Raw genomic sequence first — 24,998 nt, forward strand, 5'->3', positions numbered from 1 at the left:
AGTTACTTCCTGCAAATATGTCTGCAGGTGTGTTTTTTCCTTCAGTATTTGCCCCTTAAGATTTTGTGACAACTCTGGTTGAAAATAGCTTTCACCATCAGCCCATGAAAACATTCTTATTGGTTTAAATAATTGAAGGCTAATTTTGCACCAAAGTGTCACTTACTATGTGGGCATTGTCTAAATTCTACAGCCAGGAGCATCCTATTTCAATATGCTTACTAACCTATACTTGACCTATTTGGTATACTTCACTATTATTTGGTAACTACTCCTCACATCTTGTGCTCTGAGGTAACTGGCATCTTCTAACTTCATTGAAAATGGAGTCCAGGTTTCTGGTATTGTGCTCACCTTGCTGCTTTTGGATAATGTTCAAGTGAAGAAATCATTTTAAAAATCTGATATTTCATATATTTTAAACTATCTTTTTAGTAAAAAGTGTAAAGAATAATAATGTTATAAGTATAACAAAGTTTGTTTATCTTGGAAGTATTGACGTAGTTTTAATCATAAAGAAATCAGAGATTACCTGGATGGCTCAGGGGTTGAGCATCTGCCTTCGACTCAGGGCGTGATCTCGGAGTTCCAGGATGGAGTCCACATTGGGCTTCCTTCAGGGAACCTGCTTCTCCCTCCGCTTATATCTCTGCCTTCTCTCTGTGTCTTTCATGAACAAATAGATAAAATCTTAAAAAAAAAAAAACAAACAGACATACAAATCAGTGGATCAGAACAGACAGCCCATAAATAAACCCGCATACCTGGTCAACTATTTTATGGCAAAGGAACTAAGACTATGTTACGGAAAAGGACAATCTGTTCAATAAATGATGATGGGAAAACTAGACAACCACATGCAAAAGAAACTCAACCACTATCTTACATAACGTAGAAAAATTAACTCAAAAAAAAATTCAAGACTTGAATGTAAGTCCTAAAACCATAAAATTCCTAGAAGAAAACATAGTAAGCTCCTTAACATGGGTCTTGGAAATAATTTTTTGGAACTGACTCCAAAAGCAAAGATAAGAAAAGAAAAATGAATAAGCAGGACTCCATCAAACTAAAAAGCTTCTGCACAGCAAGCTCCTGCACTGCAAAGCAAATCATCAAAGAAAAGGCAGCCTACTGAATATGAGAAAATATTTGCAAAACATATATCTAATTAAGAATTAATATCCAAAATATATAAAGGATGCATACAACTCAATAGCACACAAGCAAATAATCTGATTTAAAAATGAGCAGATGATCTTAACATATTTTTCTGAAGAATACTACAGATGGCCAACAGATACATGAAAAGATTATTAACATCACTAATGGTCAGAGAAATACAAACCAAAAGCACAATGAGATATCATCTTACAATTGTTATAATGGCTATAATCAAAAATACAAAAAATAACAAATTCTGGTGAGAATGTGAAGAAAATCCTCATGCACTGTTGGTGTGAATGTAAACTGAAGCACCCATTATGGAAAAAAGTATGGAGATTCCTGATAAAGTTAATAATAAACTACCTTAGGATCTAGCAATTCCACTTTTCTGTATTTACCCTCTGTCCCAATATAATATAACTAACTTGAAAAGATATGTACCCTTGTGTTATTGCAGCATTACTTATAACAGCCATGAGATTGGAACAATCTAAATGTCCATCAATGAATGAATGGATAAAGTGTGGTACAGACATATAATGGGATATTATTCAGCCATAAAAAAGAATGCAATCTTGCCATTTGCAACAACATGGATGGACTTTGAAGGCATTATGTTTAGTGAAATAAGTCAGAGAAAGACAAAGGCCATGTGATCTCACTTATATATAGAATTAAGAGAAAAAAAATAACCCCATAAATAAAGAGAACAGATGGTGCTTGCCAGAGGTGGGGGCAGCATTGTGGGTGAAATGAGTGAAGTAGGTCAAAAGGTATAAACTTGTAGTTATGAAAAGAATAAGTCATAGGGATATAATGTACACCATAGTAACTACAACTGATAATACTGTATCATATAATTACAAGTCTCTAAGAGAATAAATCTTAAAAATCCTCATGACAAGAAGAAAAATATTGTAACTATGTATGGTGGTAGATGTTAAGTAGGCTTATTGTGTGGTGATCATTACATCTATATATATGCAAATATCAAGTCATTATGTTATATACCTGAAACTAATACAATGTTATGTCATTTACACCTCGATAAAAAGGAATACTTTAAATTTCAAATGGTTTCCAAGATCATTTTTTAAGTACAAGAATTTTTTTTATAAAATGTTGAAACTTTTATACCGAATACTAAGTTTTATAAATATATATTACTTAGGAATATTAGAAAGTCACATCAAGGGGCAGCTGGGTAGCTCAGTCAGTTAAGTGTCTGCCTTTGGCTCAGGTCATGATCCCAGAGTCCTGGGATAGAGCCCCATTTAGGGCTCTCTGCTCAGTGGGAGGTCTGTTTCTCCCTCTCCCTCTTCCCCTCCACCTACTTATGCTCCCTCCTTCTCTCAAGTAAATAAATAAAATCTTTAAAAAGAGAAGTTATGTCAGTTTACTATTATAATACGATGTCTTTGATACTTAGGGATCATGTTTGATTACATTATCTTTGTTCTTTCTGTATAAATCACTAAGAATAAATTTTTTAAAGTATTTTGGTTTTAAATAAATAATGCAAGCACAAGATACAAAATTCAAAAGAAGGGAAAGATAATCAGTTCAACTCAACCTCATAGTCATTTCACCTACCTTCTTAGAGACAACTCACTATCACTAATGTCTTCCAGATGTGAATTATGCATATATAGTTCATGCATACATAAACACTTCTTTGTAAACACAAATGGTAGAAAGCTATGTACATTTTTCTGTAAAATTTCTATTTAACAATACATTTTAACAATTGTTCCAAAACAAATGGAAATGCCTTATGCTGCTGAACAGATACAGACTATTTTATGATTGTGTCATGACTCATATAATTAGTATGTTTAAATTGTTTTTCATTTAGATTATTTCTAAACATTTGCTAGTACTGGAATTATTGACTTTAATATTCATTTACATTTCACATATTTACAAGTATATTTGTAAGATAAATTACAAGTAAAACTGGATAAAAGAGTTTTTTACAAAATTTGATAGGTCTTGTGAAATGGCTTTCATAGAAATATACAGGATGTGTCAAATTTGACTTGAGATCAGTGCAAGAAAGTGCTTATTTCCCCCAAACTCTCATGAATTTATTTTCAAATATCTTGAATTTTGTTGATCTAAAAAGTGAGAAAAAATATATATAAATTTTTTTAAAGATTTTTTTTATTTATTCATAAGAGACACACAGAGAGAGGCAGAGACACAGGCAGAGGGAGAAGCAGGCTCCACGCAGGAAGCCCAATGCAGGACTAGACCCTGGGACTCCAGGATCATGCCCTGGGCAGAAGGGAGGCACTCAATGGCTTAGCCACCCAGGCATCCCAAGGAAATATATCCTTAAAAAAAAAAAAAAAGGAAAAGAAAATATATCCTTTTAGTTTTAACTTGAATATCACTTTTATTTTAAATATAAGTGAAATATACTTATTTTTTTTATAAGTACCCACCTCGATGGCTCAGTAGGTTAAACGTCTGCCTTCAGCACAGGTCATGATCCCAGAGTCCTCGGATCAAGAGCCACACTGGGCTCCTGCTCAGCTGGGAGCCTACTTCTCACTATCCTTCTCCCTGCCATTCCCCTTGCTTGTGCTCTCTCTCTTTCTCTGTCAAATAAATAAATAAAATCTTTAAAAAATAATAATTAATAAATATAAGTAAACATAGTTTCCAGTGACTGCTCCCTTTACCCTCCACTTACATGAGCCACCCAACCTCAACCTCAAAGACACTCTACCAACAATTTCCATGTTCTTTCTTATTTTTCATCATCCTCATATAATCTTATATAGAAATATATATATGTATACCTAAACATATGTCAGTATATGTACATATATATGTATGTTTTTGTCACTTTTGTTTTTTTTTTAATTTTTTTTTTTTTATGATAGTCACACAGAGAGAGAGAGAGGCAGAGACATAGGCAGAGGGAGAAGCAGACTCCATGCACTGGGAGCCCGACGTGGGACTCGATCCCGGGTCCCCAGGATCGCGCCCTGGGCCAAAGGCAGGCGCCAAACCGCTGCGCCACCCAGGGATCCCGTCACTTTTGTTTTATAACATTGTGATCACACTATTTATTTCTATGTCTTGTTTTTTTACCCAATTGTAAATTCCAAGAAAATTAATCTAGGTTTAATTTACATTTTTTGCTTGTTATGTAAGATATAAATATAAATTATTCTATTATTCCTCTACTGTTGAACATTTACTTTGTTTTTACATTTTTACCTTCATAATGGTAATTATACTACTTCACATATTTTAGATGCTAAAACAATTTTATTTATTACAACTTTGTAATATATAAGTTCATTTATACTGGGATATAACCTTAACCTTCTACTTTGTTTAGCTAAATTATCTATTCATTTTTCTATACCACATTTATGTTAGCATCAGAGACCTTAAAATATATTCTAATTTTTAGTAAGACAAGTGCTTCCTCCTGTTCTTTTTCCTATATTACTTGTCTCATTTGGGTTATGTATAATTTCATATATATTCTATAATTGTATCTAGTTACAAAAAATTCCCTATTAAAATTTTACTAAGAATTACCTTAAATTTATATAATAATTTTAGAAAACTGAAATTTTACACTGTCTTTTTATCAGAAACTGGGTTATGAATTTCCATGGGTTCAGATCTTATTTTATGTTCTTCAGCACATGTCATAATTTTAATCATAAAGTCCTCCATGATCTTCTTACCAAATTTGTCACAATCAATTTTATATCATGGTATTATTACAGATAAAACATTTATATTTATATTTTCTACATGCTTATTGCAAAAATAAAAAGTAAATATTGAGTTTTCTATCTTTATCTTATAGCCAGTCACTTTACTATATTGTTTATTAATGCTTAACAGGTGCAAAAACAAAAACAACTTACACAGAAATGCTTCAGTTTTGATGTTTAGCAATATGTCATAAGGAACTGAATTTGCCAACAAATATATGAACTTACAAGTTTTTGATTCTCCGGCTGAACCACTGCAGCACAGAAGAAGCCCTAGATAAAACTGAGATAATAAATGTGCTTGCTCCAAGCAAGTAAATTTGTAAGAATATTTTTATGCAGCAACATATAACTAAGGACCAATTTACAGTTTTATTTAATTTTTTTTAATTTTTATTTATTTATGATAGCCACAGAGAGAGAGAGAGAGAGAGAGAGAGAGAGAGAGGCAGAGACATAGGCAGAGAGAGAAGCAGGCTCCATGCACCGGGAGTCCGACGTGGGATTCGATCCGGGGTCTCCAGGATCGCGCCCTGGGCCAAAGGCAGGCGCTAAACTGCTGTGCCACCCAGGGATCCCAATTTACAGTTTTAATATTTATAATTACCAGTTACTATCCACATTGTCTACTTATAGAAGTTTTCTGATGTTTCCTTTGTGTCTTGATAAGCACATAATAAAAGTCATATTTTTTCCTTAAACATTTGAAAAAACATTTTTAAGATTCAGACCTCACTGTATGCCAACTAGCCTAGCCATACTATGTTTATTATATTAAGGTATTTTTCTATGTTTGTATATCTTTTTATCCACTTAGTTTATTGGATTGAAGGGAATAAGTTAAAATCTGCCACTCAATATGGGTTTCTACTTTTGCATTTGATTCATGAACTTTCATAAAGTGCTGTTTGGTGCAGAGATATTTATAACCAGAAATCTTTACTTTGTCTTTCCTTTTATCATTACAAAATTTCTTTTTTCTATTTTTTTTCCTAAGATTTCATTTATTTACTTTATAGAGAGTGAGAGAACACAGGCAGAGGGAACAGCAGAGGAAGAAGGAGAAGTAGGCTCCTCCCTGAGAAGGGAGCCCCTGTAGGGCTCAATCTCAGGACCCTGGGATCATGACCCAAGCCAAAGGCAGACGCTTAACTGAATGAGCCATCCAGGCACCCCTCCTTTTTCTATTTTAATGTTATTTGCTTCAACTTTCCAAATTTGTTGTGTATTTAAACGTAATTCTTACCTTTTTAAATATTCCTAAATGTCTTTGCACATATTGTTGCATATATTTCTGAGTTACTTTGAGATCAGTCACTTATGGATGTGTATATGTTTTTGAGTATATGTATGTGTGTATACATGTATGTATATGTGTACATCTTTTCAACCCTTTTTTCTTTTCTTTTATTTTTTTTTCCCTTTTTTCTTTTAATAGAAGACTTTAGCTTATTTATAATTACTTGATATAGAAAGTAGATTTGATCTTAAAATTATCAACTTATTTTCTTATATACTTCTCTTTTATTGAAACAGTCTATTGCTAAATGACATTAATTTCCTATGGATTCTTTGTATATGTTTGTTCTGTAAAGGATAAACTTAGAATCAACATTTTTCATGATTCTGACATCCACTCCTAGACTAATCAAATGTAACACATTTTTTACTCTGAGGGATAAGAAGACCATAAAATTCAAGATGATTCAACAGCATTTTTTAAAATTAAAGTTAATGATGACAACATAAATTCAAGAATATACAAATACTTCCCTTTTTATGACATGGATAGTTCTATTTATGGAACACTGGATCATTGATATTTCCTAAAAACAAACAACCCACTCTAACTTCCTCTTCAGAGAGGTCTAAATATATGTTTTCCTTTAGAGTTCTTAGTATTTACTCACTTTATTTCTATACCTCTTATGACTTTCCATGCATATTGACAATGTTCTACATTTTCAAACTCTAGGTCATATTTCTTTATCTCCAGAAAGTTTTCAATTATTTCTCTAATTATACTTTAAAATAGTCTTGATTTGTAATCTATATTGTTATATCTTACATAGAATTAGATTTTGTTCTTTAATTTCTTCACTGATTTAACAAATACTTTTGAACTTTTACTTTGTGCTAAGAATTGTGTGCTAGGATTTGAGGACAACAAGATAAGACATAACATAGTTACTGGTCTTGCAGAGCTCATATAAAATAAGAGTTTCTTTTTTTTTTTTCAAATAGAGTTTCTTAAATAAGTTTAACCTCACTGCAAAAATCCCATTTTGAAATGTATGTCAAATTGAAGTCAGTTACAACATTTTACAATGACAGTTTTCTTGGCACTGCAAATAACACTGCTTTGGTTACATTTCACATTAGAGAAAGTGGGAAGAAAATATCAGCAAAAAAACTCTTAAATTCTTTAAAATAAGGAAACTAAATTTCCAATGTTTTTTTGAAAATAAGATCAATGAATATTCATCTTCATTCTCCTTTTCATACCAAAGATAATTTAAATTTTTAATGTTTTCACTACAACAGTAGCTCACCCTCCTCCCACTTTTAAGAGTTTCTTGAGTGATTCGAAGTGGCAAAGACAGACAGACAGTATCCGTGCATGATAAATGATTGACAGAAAAGAAGCAGAGTCAGTGGTGTCACTCCTTCCCGTCCCTCGCTCCTCCCAGAAGTGTGGAGAGACCAGTGTAAACATGACAACTCAGTTCATTCATACAATAGATGACCACTTATTTCAGTTTGCCCAAATAGTCTCAGTTCATGTCTGTTGTCAAAGCACAATTATCAATAGTGTTCCATTTTGTTCTCAAAAGTGTTCCTATTTAAGCAAAAAAAAAATTACACTGTTGCTCCATTAATATTGGAGTATATAAAGTTAATTATCTAGACTCTATAGATTTTGACATTCATTCAGTATGCTAAAGACTTTGAATAACTTTTCAGAGAAATAACTTCTAAATCAGAAAGATAAATACCTAAAGATTCAATTTGTCCACCAACTCCTAGTACTCATTTAATGGGGAAGCAGGTAAGAGCCATGAAAATTCCAGGCCAATGACATGCTAGTCCAATTCACTTTTATCTTCATGGGAGAATACTGGATTCCATGCAATCCAATGACAGCCCAGATGAGAGGTGCTGAGAGAGATGCTGAATAGGAAAGTAAAAGCAAAATCAGAATCTATTCATTAAACCATTAATTCTCACCATAACAAAAAATATCTGAGAAGCTCTCACATTTGATCACTACCAGAGGAAAAACAATTCTTATTGACAATGCTAGCAGATGGAATCCACACTTTTTTTTCTAAATCGTAAGAATTGACACCAAGATTGACAACCAATTCTAGGTACTATATAAAGTCCAAATCTTTAACTTGTTTCCATTGTTTTATTTAACTTTAGAATCCAATATAAACCTTCTCTAGTCAGGATTCCTCATAAGCCACCCTCAAATGTCACTGCATTTATCAGCTTTCACTAGGCTATACCACATAAGGAATGATCTCAAATTCTTAGTAGCTTAAAGCAACAAGTGTTTATTTCTTGCTTGTTACATATAAGCTGTAGCTTGACTGAGGCTTTTCTCTGGGCCAGGGGTCAGATAATGAAATTTACTTATTTTTTTCAGGGAAGACCCAAAGATCAAACTGAACTGGTTACATTTAAATTTTTTACTCAGGTGAAACATATGTCACATATGTCATATTCCATTAGCCAAAATAAATCAGACAGGCAAGCCTGACATCAGCAGGGCAGAAAAATATAATCCTACCACAAAAAGTAGGGGAATATTTCACAAAAATCATAAAATATATCATAGTCATGCTCAAACATTATTTTAGTAATTTTTTTGACACTCTGGCAGCTTGGAATGGTGTTCCTAATGCTTTTACTGCCAAATTCTCCCACCTTTCAATTCCTACTTAGGATTTCATAAGTCCATTCCTGTTGGTTTCTGTCCACCGTATTTTTACCTTATCTACTCTTCTGTGTACTTATCACTCACTTTGACATAAAACTATGGCTTGTATCATAATACATTTCTTTCATGTCCTTATGCCTTGTATTAAGAACAAGCACCAGGGATCCCTGGGTGGCGCAGCGGTTTGGCGCCTGCCTTTGGCCCAGGGCGCGATCCTGGAGACCCGGGATCGAATCCCATATCGGGCTCCCGGTGCATGGAGCCTGCTTCTCCCTCTGCCTGTGTCTCTGCCTCTCTCTCTCTCTGTGACTATCATAAGTAAATAAATAAAAATTAAAAAAAAAAAAAAGAACAAGCACCATACCCTCTTTTGATTGACTTAGGTACTATGCACATATAAAATATAACAAAACACTGTTGAATTCATTGTTCACTACTATTTGCCCCCTTTCATTTCATTATAGCTTCTAAAGGGTAAAAGGCCAAATATCAAAACTACATTTATATTATTTCAATATTGATGTCATTTATTTATTCAACAGACAATTATTTAAACATGTATCTGTAACAGATATAATTTCCCATATGAATATGTGCTACTGATTCAACAATAATGCTCTATCAGTGTTGATATTTGCAGTTTGGTTTAAAAGGAAAAAACAAAGGATTTGGAGACTTGCCTACTATGCCTTTGAGAAAGTAAATCAACTTCTCTGAGTTTTATGTATAAAATATGAGTAATGTCTACTTATAAATAATTGTGTGGTATACATAATGTACCTATGACAATGCCTGGCTTAAAATAGGTGCTCAAAAAATAGTAGCTATTCTTATTGTTAAATACTGATAATGATTTCTGTAAATCTTTGCTCATTCTCCATTTGATTATTTGTATAATGCTAACTGGGGCTAGTTTCAGTCTGCACCTATGAAACAGAATGAGTTAATTCTCCACCAAATGCAAGTTGCTGACAGCCTCAAATGACAAGAGTTCAAACCAAGTGAAAAAGGTTTTGTTCCCATAGAAGCTAGCAGAGTCATTTGTAAAAATAATCTCAGGAGATAAGAATAAAGGTAAGTAACAATAGCTTAGAGAAGGCATGAATTCACAGAATTGTATGCATAGAAAAACGTGAAAATTATTATCAAACATTTTAAAATAAATATCTCATTACTTTACTAAGATAGAACATTTATCATGTCTTCTTGAGGAGTTTTCACGGCACCAACAAATTAAGAAATAATTTCTACCCAGCATGAGGTACCCAAAAAGCCTCATCCATACTAATTATGGGAAATACAGAGAAACAATGTTCAGGGATGCCTGGGTGGCTCAGCAGTTGAGTGTCTGTCTTTGGCTAAGGGTGTGATCCTGGGGTCCTGGGATTGAGTCCCACATCGAGCTCCTTGTTAGGAGCCGGCTTCTCCCTCTGCCTATGTCTCTGCCTCTCTCTGTTTCTCATGAATAAATAAATAAAATCTTTTAAAAAAGAAGAAACAATGTTCAAATTCACAAATTCTCAGTTATCTTTGTCCACTAGGATCAATCTCTTCCTCTAAAACATTTCAGCTCCTTGAAACTAATATTAAAGCTTTCTGAAAAAAATAAAAAAATAAAAAAAAAATAAAGCTTTCTGAAATTACCCACAATGACAACTTACCATATCCAATGTATGTTTGTTTCTACAGCTCTATAAGAAAGTTGTATCACTTTGTGAGTATGAATAATTATATGGGGAAAAACAGTAAACCAACTGATCAGTACTGCTACCACCATAAAAATATATTTTAATATCTTTGCCTTATCCCAGCATTTTCTCTACCTTGTCTTCACATGCAATGAGGGAAAAGTCATAGGCAATGAGGGAAAAGTCTGAAAATCATTTAATAATACACTGTGTGTATGTGTTTGTATGTATGTGTGTGTTTGTATTTGCAGGCTGTTATCAGAGACTTCTGTATAAAAATTATTTTGGGGAAGTCTGAGATTCAGATATCACATGAAAATAACATTGTTCTCACAAAAACAAGTTTTAATAAGCTATGACCAATATTCTAAATTAAGTTGTGCCAGGAATTTTGTACTCCTTCAATAAAGGTTAAGACAGTATTATTACATCTGTAAAACATTTACTTTAAATCTCTACTCCTTGAGAAATCATGACTCTTGCTTTTTGTGTTTTGTAAAAGCCCAGGACTCTCTATCCCTAAGTTAGTAAAAGAATTGTGATTTAATAGCACCATGATTTCACAATTTCTGCCTTGAGCAGAGAAGTCTAAAGGTAGATAACTTTCTTAAAAGGCTTTCAAGATTTAATTATTGTTCATATCTTCATCCACAACAGGTTACTATAGCCATGGAAGCAAGTTTAGAAAAGCACCTTAGCCAAGTAAAATGATAAAACTTTCAAACAGGTTTATAAAATAAAAGGCATTACAGAAGGATTCAGTATCCTTTAGTGAGTGAAACTTCTTCCCAGCTGCTTTAAGTTATTTATGTCAGCATATTAGTGAAGATTTTGAGGTTATTTGCACAGAAACAAAAATAAGATTTAAACAAAGATGCAAATCATTTAGAGAAGCTAGATGATTAATAGATAAATTAACCCAATAATTTCAGAAGTATAATGAGTGTGGAAGCAAGACAGTGTGGTACCCCACTGGAGGTATAGCTAAGAAAAACTCTTTAAGTTTAAGCTAAGAATAACATTCTTTAATGTTATTTTTTTTGTAACAAGCACCAAAGCACTGCTAAATTTTACTGATAGCCACCCCCATTCAGCAGTGAGGATAACAGTCTCCTATTATCTTTGGTTAAATTACACTTATTTATTCCATCTGTCAGAAGCCTACATTCATTTTAAAATTCAAAATTAAACTCTAAAATGCTAAAGTTGATTGATAAGGTTAAAACTAATCATTATAATTAATTGAGGGAAAATGTGGTAACAAGTAACTAATTACCCACATCAATGGATAACAGTAGTACTGAAGATGCCAGAAATTTTAGTTCAGTTACTAAAATGATTCTGATCTGATAATTCCAATACCTGAGAGTGGGAGTTTGCCCCACATCACCAAGCAATTCTCTGACTCCAGTTGGGTCTTTTACAATCAATTCAATTCTCATACTATCTATATGGAGATAGCATCAGATCCCACAGGTTAAGGGCTCAATCATAGATTACCCCTCACACATACTCTTCAAGTACCAGTTATAAGACCAGATTGCCCACCTGTGCTTCTGACCAATTGGCTATAGGTTGGAGGCTCCAACAATCAATCCCCTTCTTGGGTTCAGTTAACTTGCTGGACTGGCTCACAGAACTCTCAGAGCAACATTTTATTTACCAGATCACCAATTTATTTAAAGGATATAATGCAGAAACAGCCAGATGGAAGAGAGATATATAGGTCAAGGTATAGGGAAAGAGCATGATGCTTTCCATGTCTTCTCCAGGTGTACCATTTTCTTTATATCTCTACATGTTCACCATCCAGAAACTCTCCAAAGCCTGACCTTTCAGATTTTTATGGAGGTTGCAAAAGATAGGAATGGTTGACTAAATCATTGGCCACTGGTGATGGATTGAACATTCAGATCCTCTCTTCTATTTACTCCAGTTCAGGGGTTTGGAAATTTCAGTTGGTTTCACATGGCTTATTCTCCTGGCAACCAGCAACCATCCTTAGGTGGAGTTCAAAAGTCACTTTGTTAATATAAACATAACAAAAGACACCTTTATTGTTCTCATTACTTAGAAAATTTCAAGGGTTTTAGGAGCTCTGTGCCAAAAATGAAGGCAAAGACCAAATATATATTTCTTATTATAAATCACAATATTACAGCTTTTAACTCAATAATTAGGTCTATATTTACCTCAGTTTTAGGCATTAATGAAAAGAATTTTCTTTGCCAAAATAGATTTTTACTAATGGTTTTTTCCTAAGCAAACTGGCATTCCATCTTATATCCTGTAACTGTATAGAAGTTACATAGCCTTAATAAAGGCAAATTTTTTAATTGTTCATTCACTCACCACATACTTACTGAATGCTTATATACATCAGTGTATTAGTTTCCTGTTTTCATTGTAAAACGAATTATGACAAACTTAGTGGCTTAAAACCACGGAAATTTATTCTTATACTTCCACATATCAAAAGTCCAAAATGAGTCTTAAGGAATGAAAAGCAAGGTATCAGCAGTTTGGTTTCTTCTGAAGAATCCAGAGGGAAATATGTTCCTTGTCTCTTCCACTTTTAAAAGCTGTTCCCATTCTGTGGCTCCAGGTCACATCACTCCCATCTCCACTTCACTTTTCACATCATCTTCTCTATTGTAGTCAAATCTCCTTTGACCCCTTCTTATAAGAATATTTGTATCAACTCATTATAATATCAACTCAAGATGAAAATCATCTAAAATGTCTAACAATGATCAGCTCAAAAGTCCCATGTCTCATCATCTAAATCAAATATGGTTAAGACTTGAGTTATGAAAAATCCCTGGGCAAAATTTCTCCCAATCTGTGGAACTTTGTAAATAGATAATAAATTATCTGGTCCCCAAACACAATGTTTGGGCAGACATACAGTTACAGAAAACTGCATTCTAAGACAGAGAAAACAGAAGGAAGAACGGAGTCATTGGTCCCAAACAATTTCAAAATCCATCTGGGATTAAAAAAACGAATATTGCTAACATGTCCATACTGCCCACAGAAATCTACATATTTAATGCAATCCCTATCAAAATACCAACAGTATTTTTCATATAACTGAAACAAATAATTCCAAAATTTGTATGGAATCATAGAAGACCTCAAATAGCCAAGACAATCTTGAAAAAAAAACGAAGCTAGAGGTATCACACTTTCAGATTTCAAGTTATACTACAAACCTGTATTAATCAACATAGTAAGATAATAGCACAGAAACAGACACATAGATCAATGGAACAGGATGGAAAGCCCAGAAAAAAACTCACAATTACATGGTCAATTAATCTTCAACAAAAGATGATTCAGTGAGAATATGTGTTGGGAAAGACAGTCTCTTCAACAAACAGTATTGGGAAAACTGGACAGCTACAGGCAAATGAATGAAACTGGACCACTTTCTCACACCGTATACAAAAAAATAAACTCAAAATAGGTTGAAGACCTAAATATGATAACTGAAACCATAAAAATCCTATAAGAAAGTATAAGCAGTAATTTCTCTGGCATCAGAGAGAGCAACATTTTTCTATACATGTCACCTAAGGCAGAGGAAACAACAGCAAAAATAAACTATTGAAACTACATCAAAATAAAAAGCTTATGCACAGCAAAGGAAAAAATCAACAAAACTAAAAGACAACCTACTGAATGGGAGAAGGTATTTGCAAATGATAAATCCAGTAAAGGGATAGTATCCTAAATAAATAAAGAACTTATACAACCCAATACCCAAAAAACAATCCTATTAAAAAATGGGTAAAAGACATGAACACACATTTATCCAAAAAGACACACAGATGGCCAATAGACACACAAAAAAGATGTTTAACATCACTCATCTTTAGGGAAATGCAAATCAAAACCACAATGAAATATCACCTAACATCTGTCAGAATGGCTAAAATCTAAAACAGGCAAACCAAGAAGCGTTAGCAAGAATACAGAAAAAAAAGGAACTCTAGTGCACTGTTGGTGGGATTGCAAACTGGTACAGTCAGTATGGAAAACAGTGTGGAGTTTTCCTCCAAAAACTAAAAATAGAACTACATCAATCAGTAATTGCACCCTTGGGTATATATGCAAAGAATACAAAAATACTCATTCAAAAGGATATATGCCCCCTTATGTTTACTGCAGCATTATTTACAATAGCCAAATTATGGAAGCAGCCCAAGTGTTCATCCACAGAGAAATTAATAAAGCGGTGGTATATATACACACAATGGAATATCACTCAGCCATAAAAAAGAATGACATTTTGCTATTTGCAACAACATGAATGGAGGTAAAGAGAATTATGCTAAACAAAATAAGTCAGAGCAAGACAAATATCATATTATTTTACTGATGTGTGGAACTTAAGAAACAAATGAGCAAAGGAAAAGAAAATGAGAGACAGATCAATAAATAGACTCTTAACTATGGAGAACAAACTGATAATTACCATAGGGGGAATGAGTGGGGTTGAATGAAATAGGAGAGGGGAATTAAGAATACTGAGTAATATATATGTAATATATATGGAATTGTTAAATTACTGAGTAATATATGGAATTGTTAAATTACTGTATTATACACCTGAAACCAACATTGTATGTTAACTACACTGGAATAAAAACTGAATAAAAATGAAAAATAAATAATAAAATGAAGTTAACAACAACAACAAAATCCATCCAGGCAAACTCCAATAGGTTTCAAGCCTGGAAATAATTTGTGGCTCAAGGTTTCCTTTGACTCCTTTAGAGTCATCTTTCCTTTTTTCTTAAAGGGTAGTACCTATTTTCAGCTCAGTAATATTATCAGTTTTGTCAGTTTGTTTCATGGTTGTAGAGTTTTGGTAGTCTGAGAACTTTCTCTCATTTTGTTGTCTGTGACCTTTTTAGTCCAGGCTAGCAGTATTTTTGCTGATTAAACAATCTCAACAACTTTGTGGGTCTCCTGTGTATGTCTCAAGGATTCACTCTATTACACAAGAAGCTCCTCCACAGATCTTTCCTGGATAATCTCATTTCTATTCCTGACTTCTGCTAAGACGCTGAGGGATCAATGAGTCATGTACCTAATCCATTTAGCACTAGCAAAAGTTTGTCCAAATACATTCTCAGTCTTCTCTCCAGAGCACAAATTCCTGACAATGAATCTTCTAATTTTAGCACCTTTGGCAATCCAGATAGGCTAGGAACTACCTAAATCATCAAATCTTAGTTTCCATTTGAATAACCATTCTTCCCTCTATTTATCTCTTCCTCTCACATTTCACTATTAGTAGCAATTGAAAACCAGGCTGCACTTTCAACACTTTCTTGAAACTATGCTCAGCTAAATACCCAAGTTCATTGCTTTCAAGTCCTGCTTTCTACCTAATATAGGACACAATTCAGCTAAGCTTTATGCCCCTATTAACAAAGTTCCTCTTTCCTTCAGTTTCTAGTAAGACGTTCCTCATTTCTTATGAGCCCTTGCCAGCATATTTTACTAACATTTTACTAATATTTTAATGCCATATCTCTACTAACAATCTGCTTGAGGAAATCTAGGCTTTTTCTATCATGTTCTCCATAATTCTTGCACATTCTATTCAATTCCCAATTTCAAAGTCACTTCCATATTTTAGATACAGCAACAATCTACCTATAGGTACCAAAATCTGTGTTAGTTTCTTGCTGCAACTGTAACAAATTAACAAAAATGCAGTGGCTTGAAAAACAAAAATTTATTCTCTTTCAGTTCTTCAGGACAGAAGTCCAAAATTATCTAATGGGGCAAAAATCAAGGTGTCGTAAGGAGTGGTTCCTTCTAGAGTCTTCAGGGAAGAGTCTGTTCTTTACGTCTTCCACTTGTAGAGCCTAATGCCCTTCTTTGGCTCCTGGTCCTAACACTCCCATCTCAGCTTCTTAGTCACATCGCCTAATCCTTTACTATAGTCAAATCTCCTCTGCACTATTCTTATGAGAATACTTGTGATTACATTGAGGGTTCACTTGGAAAATCTAGGGTAATTTTCCCATCTCAAGATATTTAACCACATCTATAAAGTCCCATTGCCATATAGCATAACACGTTCATAGTTCCATAGGTTCCAATGATTAAAATAAGAATATACTTAAGGCCCATTATTCTGCCTACCACACTAAGCTTTATTCTAGATGTTTATAAACAGCTAAGAACAAGATGGCCCCTGAACTCAATTTTCATCCTAATCCTAATATTTTTTCCTCTTTTCAACATCTTTCTCTTAAGGATGTTCAGACAAGGGATCCCTGGGTGGCGCAGCGGTTTGGTGCCTGCCTTTGGCCCAGGGCGCGATCCTGGAGACCCGGGATCGAATCCCACATCGGGCTCCCGGTGCATGGAGCCTGCTTCTCCCTCTGCCTGTATCTCAGCCTCTCTCTCTCTCTCTCTCTCACGAATAAAAAAATAAATAAAAAATCTTTAAAAAATATCTTTAAAAAAAAAAAGGATGTTCAGACAAAAAGAATGCCAAGAACAAGTGAGGCTGGAAGAAATAATCAGGATGTAAACCAAAACCAGAAAGCAAGCAGAAAGTATACAAACATGGCGTGGTATAAATATCCACATTGGTAATGAGGACCCTGAAATAGCAAGAAGCCCAAGGCTTAAGCAAGGATAGGAGTCAGAAGTTCAAGCAATAGGAGCCAGAAAAACAAGAAGACCCTGAAAGTGAAGAAATTTTATCAGGCAGCCAAACTTCTCATTCCTTTCCTTCTGTGGCATATGTAAATCCTAGTAACCATGAAGTCAATCACTGGATCAACACTGAAATGGAGAGTACTAGCTTAGAAATTTAAAACAAACATACACTGTACTGCTTCATGTGTAAGCTATTAGAACATAAGAGATTTATTAACTTTCTTTTTTGAAAATTCTCTCAATTTCTTTTATTCCTGACTCAATGATAATAAAATTCTAGTTCTTAAAGACCTCTACAAAGTACTACTTACCTGATTTAATAATCTCTAAACAAGATTCTATTTATAATCTGATAAAAATGTGTAATCCATTTTCCCTATCTGTACAACCTCTATCCCTCTGCTTTTGAAGAGCTTTGGGATATTGTGTTAATATCTGATAGATTTTTTTTTTATCTGATAGATTTCTATTTGAACATGAATTCTTGGCATTTTATGAGTGCTCCATCATGGCTTTCCATATACGAATACAGATAGGCCATATTGTTTCTCAGAACAGATACTCTGTTTATGTGAACACTTAGCATCTGCCTAGTGATGAGAGTACAATCTTTATGTGTCAGCCATAAAAACTTCAAATTGATGGAAAGTATGTCTCTATTCAAAATAAGTATTTTGCTACTTCTTCCCAAATTTCAAAGCACATATCTAAACAGTTTTTAAAACAGTAACATTGGGGGAATCCCTGGGTGGCTCAGAGGTTTGGCACCTGCCTTCGGCCCAGGGTGTGATCATGGAGTCCCGGGATCCAGTCCCACATCAGGCTCCCTGCATGGGGCCTGCTTCTCCCTCTGGCAGTGTCTCTGCCTCTCTTTCTCTCTCTCTCTCTCTCTCTCTCTCTGTCTCTCATGAATAAATAAATAAAATCTAAATAAATAAATAAATAAATAAATAAATAAATAAATAAATAATAAAACAGTAACATTGTACCTCCATGGAATTTAAACTTGCAGAATTTGGGCATCATTTTATTGTTTTGTATTCTATTATAACATGATTGTGTGATTCCATGAGAATTAGCCAATACAGGACCAGTTGCTGTCTGAGTTAATAGATTCCTCTCATTATTCAGCACAGCTATTAATTACCATGGAGCACCATGATGACTGAATTCCTTCTAATACTGTTCTTGGGAGAGGATGAACATTAAGGAGTAGCAGAGAACAATAACAACAACAACAAAAAAGCTTTGGTGGGAGTGGGCTGTGTGTGTCTCATATGTGCATGTGTTTATGTATATTCACAAAAGACAATTCTGCAGGAATATGTTTCTAGCATAAAAATTGATTTCAAGTAATAAAATAGAAATACTCCAAAAGGAAAATGATGGCTAAACAACCTCAGGAGATACCCCAAGGTAGCACTCTGTTACCCTCCAATTTCACCTTGATGATTTCACCCTGTATCAAAACCCTGAAAATGCAGAAAAGGTTAAAAATTACTAGGGCACAGGAAAGTTGGAATTTCCATTGCATGCTTTTTTTTCCCCCTGAAACACAGTCAGCTGAATAATACATATAACCTTTCATTTTTTATGAAAAGCAACAGCTGGCAAATTGTTAAACTGTTTGGAAAATTCTGGCAAAGTAATGTCAGTTTAAGACAATGCTAGCTGACATAAACTTGTCGCATTAACAGATTAAAAAGACTAATGGAAATGCAAGGAAAGAAATAAAAAAGGTCATTGCACCACAGTAAGATCTTGCCCTGGGCCTGGACTCTAGATGATAGATCTGAAACTGCTGCTGACTGATGTCATTAAAAACAGAAAAAAAGACTCCATCTACATGGGTCCATACTAATGCATCGCCCAGCCTGTCATTCTATGGAACACCAACACATATAGCTGTAAAAGACTGAATGCAATTATTTCTTATTTTCTCTAGTCACAATTGGAAGTGTCAATCTGCATAGACGGCAAAGCAAGCATAGCTTAGAGCATGTTTTTCAATGCATTTTCATCATTTCCCTTTGAGTTTATCCCATCATTTATAGAAAAAATTGCTTTTCCCCCCATTACTATGAATGTTTCTATGTATATACTACCCAATAACCAGAAAACACTGAAGAATAGCATTCGTGTTTTGATACATACAAATGAAAGGGATTTGCAAGATTTTCTTCATGTATATTACAAGCAGACTAAAATTACACTAAAATATAAACATGTCAGAATTTAATGAACTTAAGACCAATAGTGGTTTTCAGTTAACCAGGGCATTTCATATAACAGGAATTCCTGTGAAAATGCAGTGAATTCTTATTTACTTATTTGCGCAAATAAAACTGATATAATTCTTTGGAATAAAATCACATAGAAACTACAAAAAACAAAAACAAGAAGGAAAATCTAATATCAAACCATAAATATCAGACTCTTCCATCTGTATTTGCAATAAACTATTCTAAATCACTATCATTCACTACTAAATGATTATTTTTGTCATCCAGAATGACTCCTCTTCCTTTGTCTGCTTCTTCTCTCCCTGTCATACTAAAGTGTGTGTATGCAAGTGCACAGGTATGTATACACCCTTTTCCCCAAACCTTTCCTGACTACATGTGTTTCATTCAGAGTTTAAACTAAGTCAATTCCAGATCGTCTCCTCCCCTGCCCCTTTTTCCCTTCCAACTGAAATTGGTCTAAGTTTTTGGGAGTTTCCCATTATCATTATTTTGGGAGAAAAGATCCAATTTAACCCAGTTTCGCTCTTCTGTAATATATTTCATGCCATCTGTGCCTCTTCAGGATAAGCCAGCAATAATGTCAGACATCCCCAGTCCTGCCCTATCCTACAGTAGGCTAGGGTCACAGGCCATCTTCTTCATCCTCCTCCAAGCAACTCACCATTCGTCTGAGCTCTTCCGCATTCCTCTACATGGTTTGGAAATGTAGAGTTGTCTCCCACACTGCAATCACATCCTCACTTGGATTTTGTGTGGTTGCACTTGAGTCCCCACTGAATCATATTTTGCACACTCAACTGCCTACAATTGAAAGTCATGATGTTAAAAATTATCTTATAGCTACAAGTTTATAAAGCATGCACTAATTATGGGGAAAAACCTGGTATGTTTAAAATTAAATATGTATACCCATTCACATATACATATGCATAATTTTATTTACTTGAAATACAGAAATAATTCAAATAATTCATTTAACAACCAAAGAGTACAGATTTTTCTAGAATAACATTAGTAGTCTCTCACACCTCACTGCAAAACTTCCTTCCTTAGGTAACTGATTATGTACATTTTTTCTAGTATTTTATATATTTATATTATTTACATATATTATTCTATTATATATATTATTCAATACATCATTACCCTTCAATAATAAAAATTGGTTGTTTAAAGGAATAATATTTATCCTCCAAATCATTAGGATCTACCTATGATTTTTTAAATAATGTTAACTGTTCCAGACTTTTCCTTCTTCTGCAAATGGCAACCTTTTTCTTCCTATCATCTTTGATTCCTCTCTTTCCCTTATACTCCATTTGTCATCATCACTATATAATTTGGGTTCAATCTTTTAAAAGCAAAGAGATTTCCTCTACCCTGCCCTTCTGTCACTCTTACCTAAGCTACCAATGTAATAGTCTCTAAATGATTCCTCCTGCCTCCTGTTGTACTATAAATAGTTCATTTTCTGGGTAGACATAGCAATGTTTTAAAAATATTTCCACTGTAAATTTTGAAAGACTTAAATACATCAAAAATTTTAAATGGGAAACTAAACCACGGTGTTTATGGGAAACCACGAAAAACACAAGAAAGTAATCACTGTAAAAGCCAAGATAGTGCTTACTTTTGCAGAATGGGATGGATATGTGGCAGGGCTTCTACCGTGGTTGACAAAGTTTCATATTTTTTTAAGATTTCATTTATTTATTTCGGAAAAAGTGAGTGAGAGAGCAGGTACACACGCAAGTGGGAGGAATGACAGAGGGAGAGGGAAAAGTAGACTCCCCAGTGAGCAGGGAGCCCAATGTGAGGCTAAATCCCAAGACCGTGGGATCATGACCTGAGCCAAAGGCAGACACTCAACTGACTGAGCCACCCAGGTGCCCCAAAGTTTCACTTCTTGATCTGGGTTCAAGGATATCTCTATCATATACTTCTGTAAGATATTCATTTGTTTAGTGGGATTTTTCTGTTTTTGTGTTTAGTTTTTTATTATTAATTAACATTTTTTTAACCAACATTATTTTTTAAATATCTATCCATTTATGTGAGATAGTGAGAGATGGAGTACATGCGCACAAGCAGGGGGAGGGGCAGAGAGAGAGAAAGGGAGAGAGAGAATCTCCCACAGACTCCCCGCTGAGAAAGGAGCTAGATCTCAGATTTGATTTCAGGACCTTGAGCTGAAATCAAGAGTCAGATGCCTAACTGACTGAACCACTCAGGCACCCCCAGTGAACATCATTTTTTAAGAGCAGTTTTAGGTTTTCAGAAAATTCACCAGAGAGCACAGAGACTTCCCATTTATCTGTTCTCTTCCAGTCCAGTTTCCTCTACTATTAACATCTGAGTTAGTATGGGACATTGTTACAAATGATGAACCAATATTGATGGGTTATTATTAATTAAACTAGAGTTCATATTGTACATATGGTTCAATCTGTGTTGTACATTCTATGGGTTTTGACAAATTCATGTCGTATATCCACCACTCAGTATCATACAGAATACTTTTACTGCCCTAAGAATTCCCTGCACTTCACCTATTTATTCCTTCTTCCCCATTAACTTCCAACACCTACTGATCTTTTTTACTATTTCCGTAACTTTGCCCTTTCCAAAATGTCACAAAGTTAGAACCATACACTATGTAGGCTTTTCACACTGGCTTCTTTCATTTAGAAATATGCATTTAAGTTTGCTCCATGTCTTTTCTTAGGCCTAGTACCTAATAGTACTCAATAAATGCTTTTCAAATCTATGAATAAATGAATAAATTAACAAGTGCAGAGTATTCCATGCCATTTCCATGATGTATTTAATTCTTCTCTTATTAAGGGACACTGAGGTACATCAATTTTACACTATTACAACCTATACAGTAATTCATGTGCTTGAATGAAAAATCTTAATAGTATCTGCAGTTCCATAATTTCACTGTGTAAGGAAGTAAAACACAAAAATATTAGCTAATGAAATCATCACTTCTAAAAATAGTCCTCTCTCAGATTTTCGTCACTGGGCAGTACTGACATCTTTCCCTTCCTACTACATCTTTATTGTCTGTCTCCTGTTCATTACTGGATGCTGCATTTGAATCTGTTGTTTAGGAATAGTATGCAATATTAATGCAAATTGATTTTTAACATGATGCCACAAATTTCACAGAAGAAAATGTGTTTCATGCTGTGAGACTGGGGAAATGCTAAAGTCACAAAAAGTGACTACAATGGAGATATAGCATAGGCAAAAAAAGAAAGAGACAATTATGATTGCATGATAGATGTTGCAAAATAATTATCTTATTATTAAAGTAAGTAGAGAGGCTTTTGGAGATGAATTAGGTTTTCTTAATTCTTTTGCTGCAAAAGTCATAAAAGGGGGACTCAGTATCATGTTATCATAAAATGTTATTGAAAATGCTACATGAAAAATGTCAAGTCTTGACCCACATCTTGTCCTAAGATAGCCAACAGAGTAATTATAATCTAAAGTTTATTACATACATTTATTTTTATAATACTTAGTTTTATTTCTCAAGAAAAATACCTGTATAAATTACATTTTCATTTTCTATGAAATTTGGTTCACATTTAAAAATGGATTAACTTGAAATAGATACTTAGTAGATATTTATTCTCAGATAATTAGGATTCTTTCATATTAACCCAAGGCTGAACTACCTGGTTCCTGAGTTCTTATGTAGGAAATAGTACCAAACCTCCTTCCTTGTACTTTATAGGCAAAGTGAACGCTGATACTTGACTGCATAGACCACTTTTAAAAAACAGCAGTAATGTTTTTGGTGTAAAATAATAAAAGTATAATCACTAACTTTAACAGTAGGAATGTTAAGTTTTGACAGGTACTGACAAGTATCCCAATCAAAAGTTTTTATCAACTTACACTCTCATCAATAGTTTATAAGAACATATTTTTTCTCCTTTGCCAAAATCGTAGGTCATAAATCTTAAAATCTTTTGTTAATGTGTCACCAAAAAGAAAGATTTCATTTTGATTTGCATTTCCTTCGCAACTAGTGAAGGAAATTTTCATTTTTTTTTTTTATTCTTGTGAATCACTTCTTCCTCTTTTTCAGTTTCTGATCTTTTTTTCCCAATGGCTTCTCATTTTAAATGTTGATTTGCTTTTTTTTTTTTAATTTAACCTCTGCCTCATATTGAAGATGCAAATATATCTGTCAGTCCTAAGTTTTCAATTTTGCGGATGGTGATTTTATTTTTTATCCTATGGAAAATTTAAATTTCTCCATAGTCAAATCTGTCAGTCATTCATTCTAACTGTTGGGCTTAAATCCAACAGTTAGATCCCATACTATGTACATGCATTTTATTTTTATTTTTTTGAGATAGAGAGAGGCTGAGACATAGGCAGAGGAAGAAGCAAGCTCCTCGCAGGAAGCCTGAAATGGGACTTGATCCCAGGACCCCAGGATCATGACCTGAGCCAAAGGAAGATGCTCAACAACTGAGCCACCCAGGTGCCCTCCTGTATATGAATTTTAGATCAAGATTACAAAACATTAATATCATTAGATTATTCCTCCATATTTCCTTCTACAATCTTCATAAACTTCTTTGCTTATTTAGCTGTTAAAACAATCTGAACTTCATGTGAGTTTATGTATTTGCACGAGTGTGGGTGTGTACATGGGATGAAATCTATACCTATTTTCCTACTGTTTCATTTTCAACTCTCCCAATACTTTTGTTTAAACAGTATATCATTTCCATTAATTGGAGATGCCACCTTTATTGCAAACAAAATTGTTACACATATGTGGCACTATTTTGGGGGGTCTTCTATTTCAATGATTTGTTTCTGCACCAATATCATATTCTTTTAACTTAAAATACATTTTGTAGTTTGTTTTCTGTCTTAACTAGCAAGGCCTGTCAGGTATTTTTGTTCCTTTTTTCTAGTTTCAAAAATTAATTGGTTACTCTTCATGTTTTCCTTTTCAGATGCCAACTTCCATAAAGTCCCACTGGGATTTTCATTATGTGTCATTAAATTTATGCATTAATTTTAGATGACTGGCATCTTTACAATGTATGTTTCCTAAAATTGTATGCATTTTTTATTTATTCAGGTCTTCCTTTATGTTTGTCTTTTTCTAATATTCAGTGGTAGTGTTTTTAATATTTTGCCATTAGACATGATGTTTTCTCTAGACTTTTACGGATTCCTCTTCATTAAGTTAATAGAAACTCTATTTTTTGTTACTAGGAGTCGAGGAAATACCAAGATATTTGTGTGTGTGTTGTGTTATGTTTTGTGTTTTTGTGAGTTTTGTGTTCTGTTTTCAACTTTAAAAGGAGATGAAATTATCTCATTTGCCTTTTTTTTTCCATTTAAACTATAAGCTTCATGAGAAAAGGGACCTTACCTTTATTAACTTTCACAATTCAGCACCAAGGACAGAGGTTCTCACTAACCGGTGAATGAATGAAACTACATTTGGGGATTTACCCAACTAAACTACTATACG

At 33.9% G+C, this 24,998-nt stretch overlaps 1 long non-coding RNA gene across 1 annotated transcript; it reads right to left on the reverse strand.

The window, feature by feature from the left end:
* Positions 1-624: 624 nt before the first annotated feature.
* LOC111097926 lies at positions 625-20,309 on the reverse strand. The gene is made up of 3 exons (XR_005366357.1): positions 20,142-20,309; positions 7,907-8,081; positions 625-690 (listed from the first exon to the last, which is right to left on the reverse strand). It is a non-coding gene; the product is annotated as an uncharacterized LOC111097926 (long non-coding RNA).
* Positions 20,310-24,998: the final 4,689 nt, after the last annotated feature.

This window comes from Canis lupus, chromosome 11 (genome assembly GCF_011100685.1).
Source record: "Canis lupus familiaris isolate Mischka breed German Shepherd chromosome 11, alternate assembly UU_Cfam_GSD_1.0, whole genome shotgun sequence".
Taxonomy (NCBI): Eukaryota; Metazoa; Chordata; class Mammalia; order Carnivora; family Canidae; genus Canis; species Canis lupus.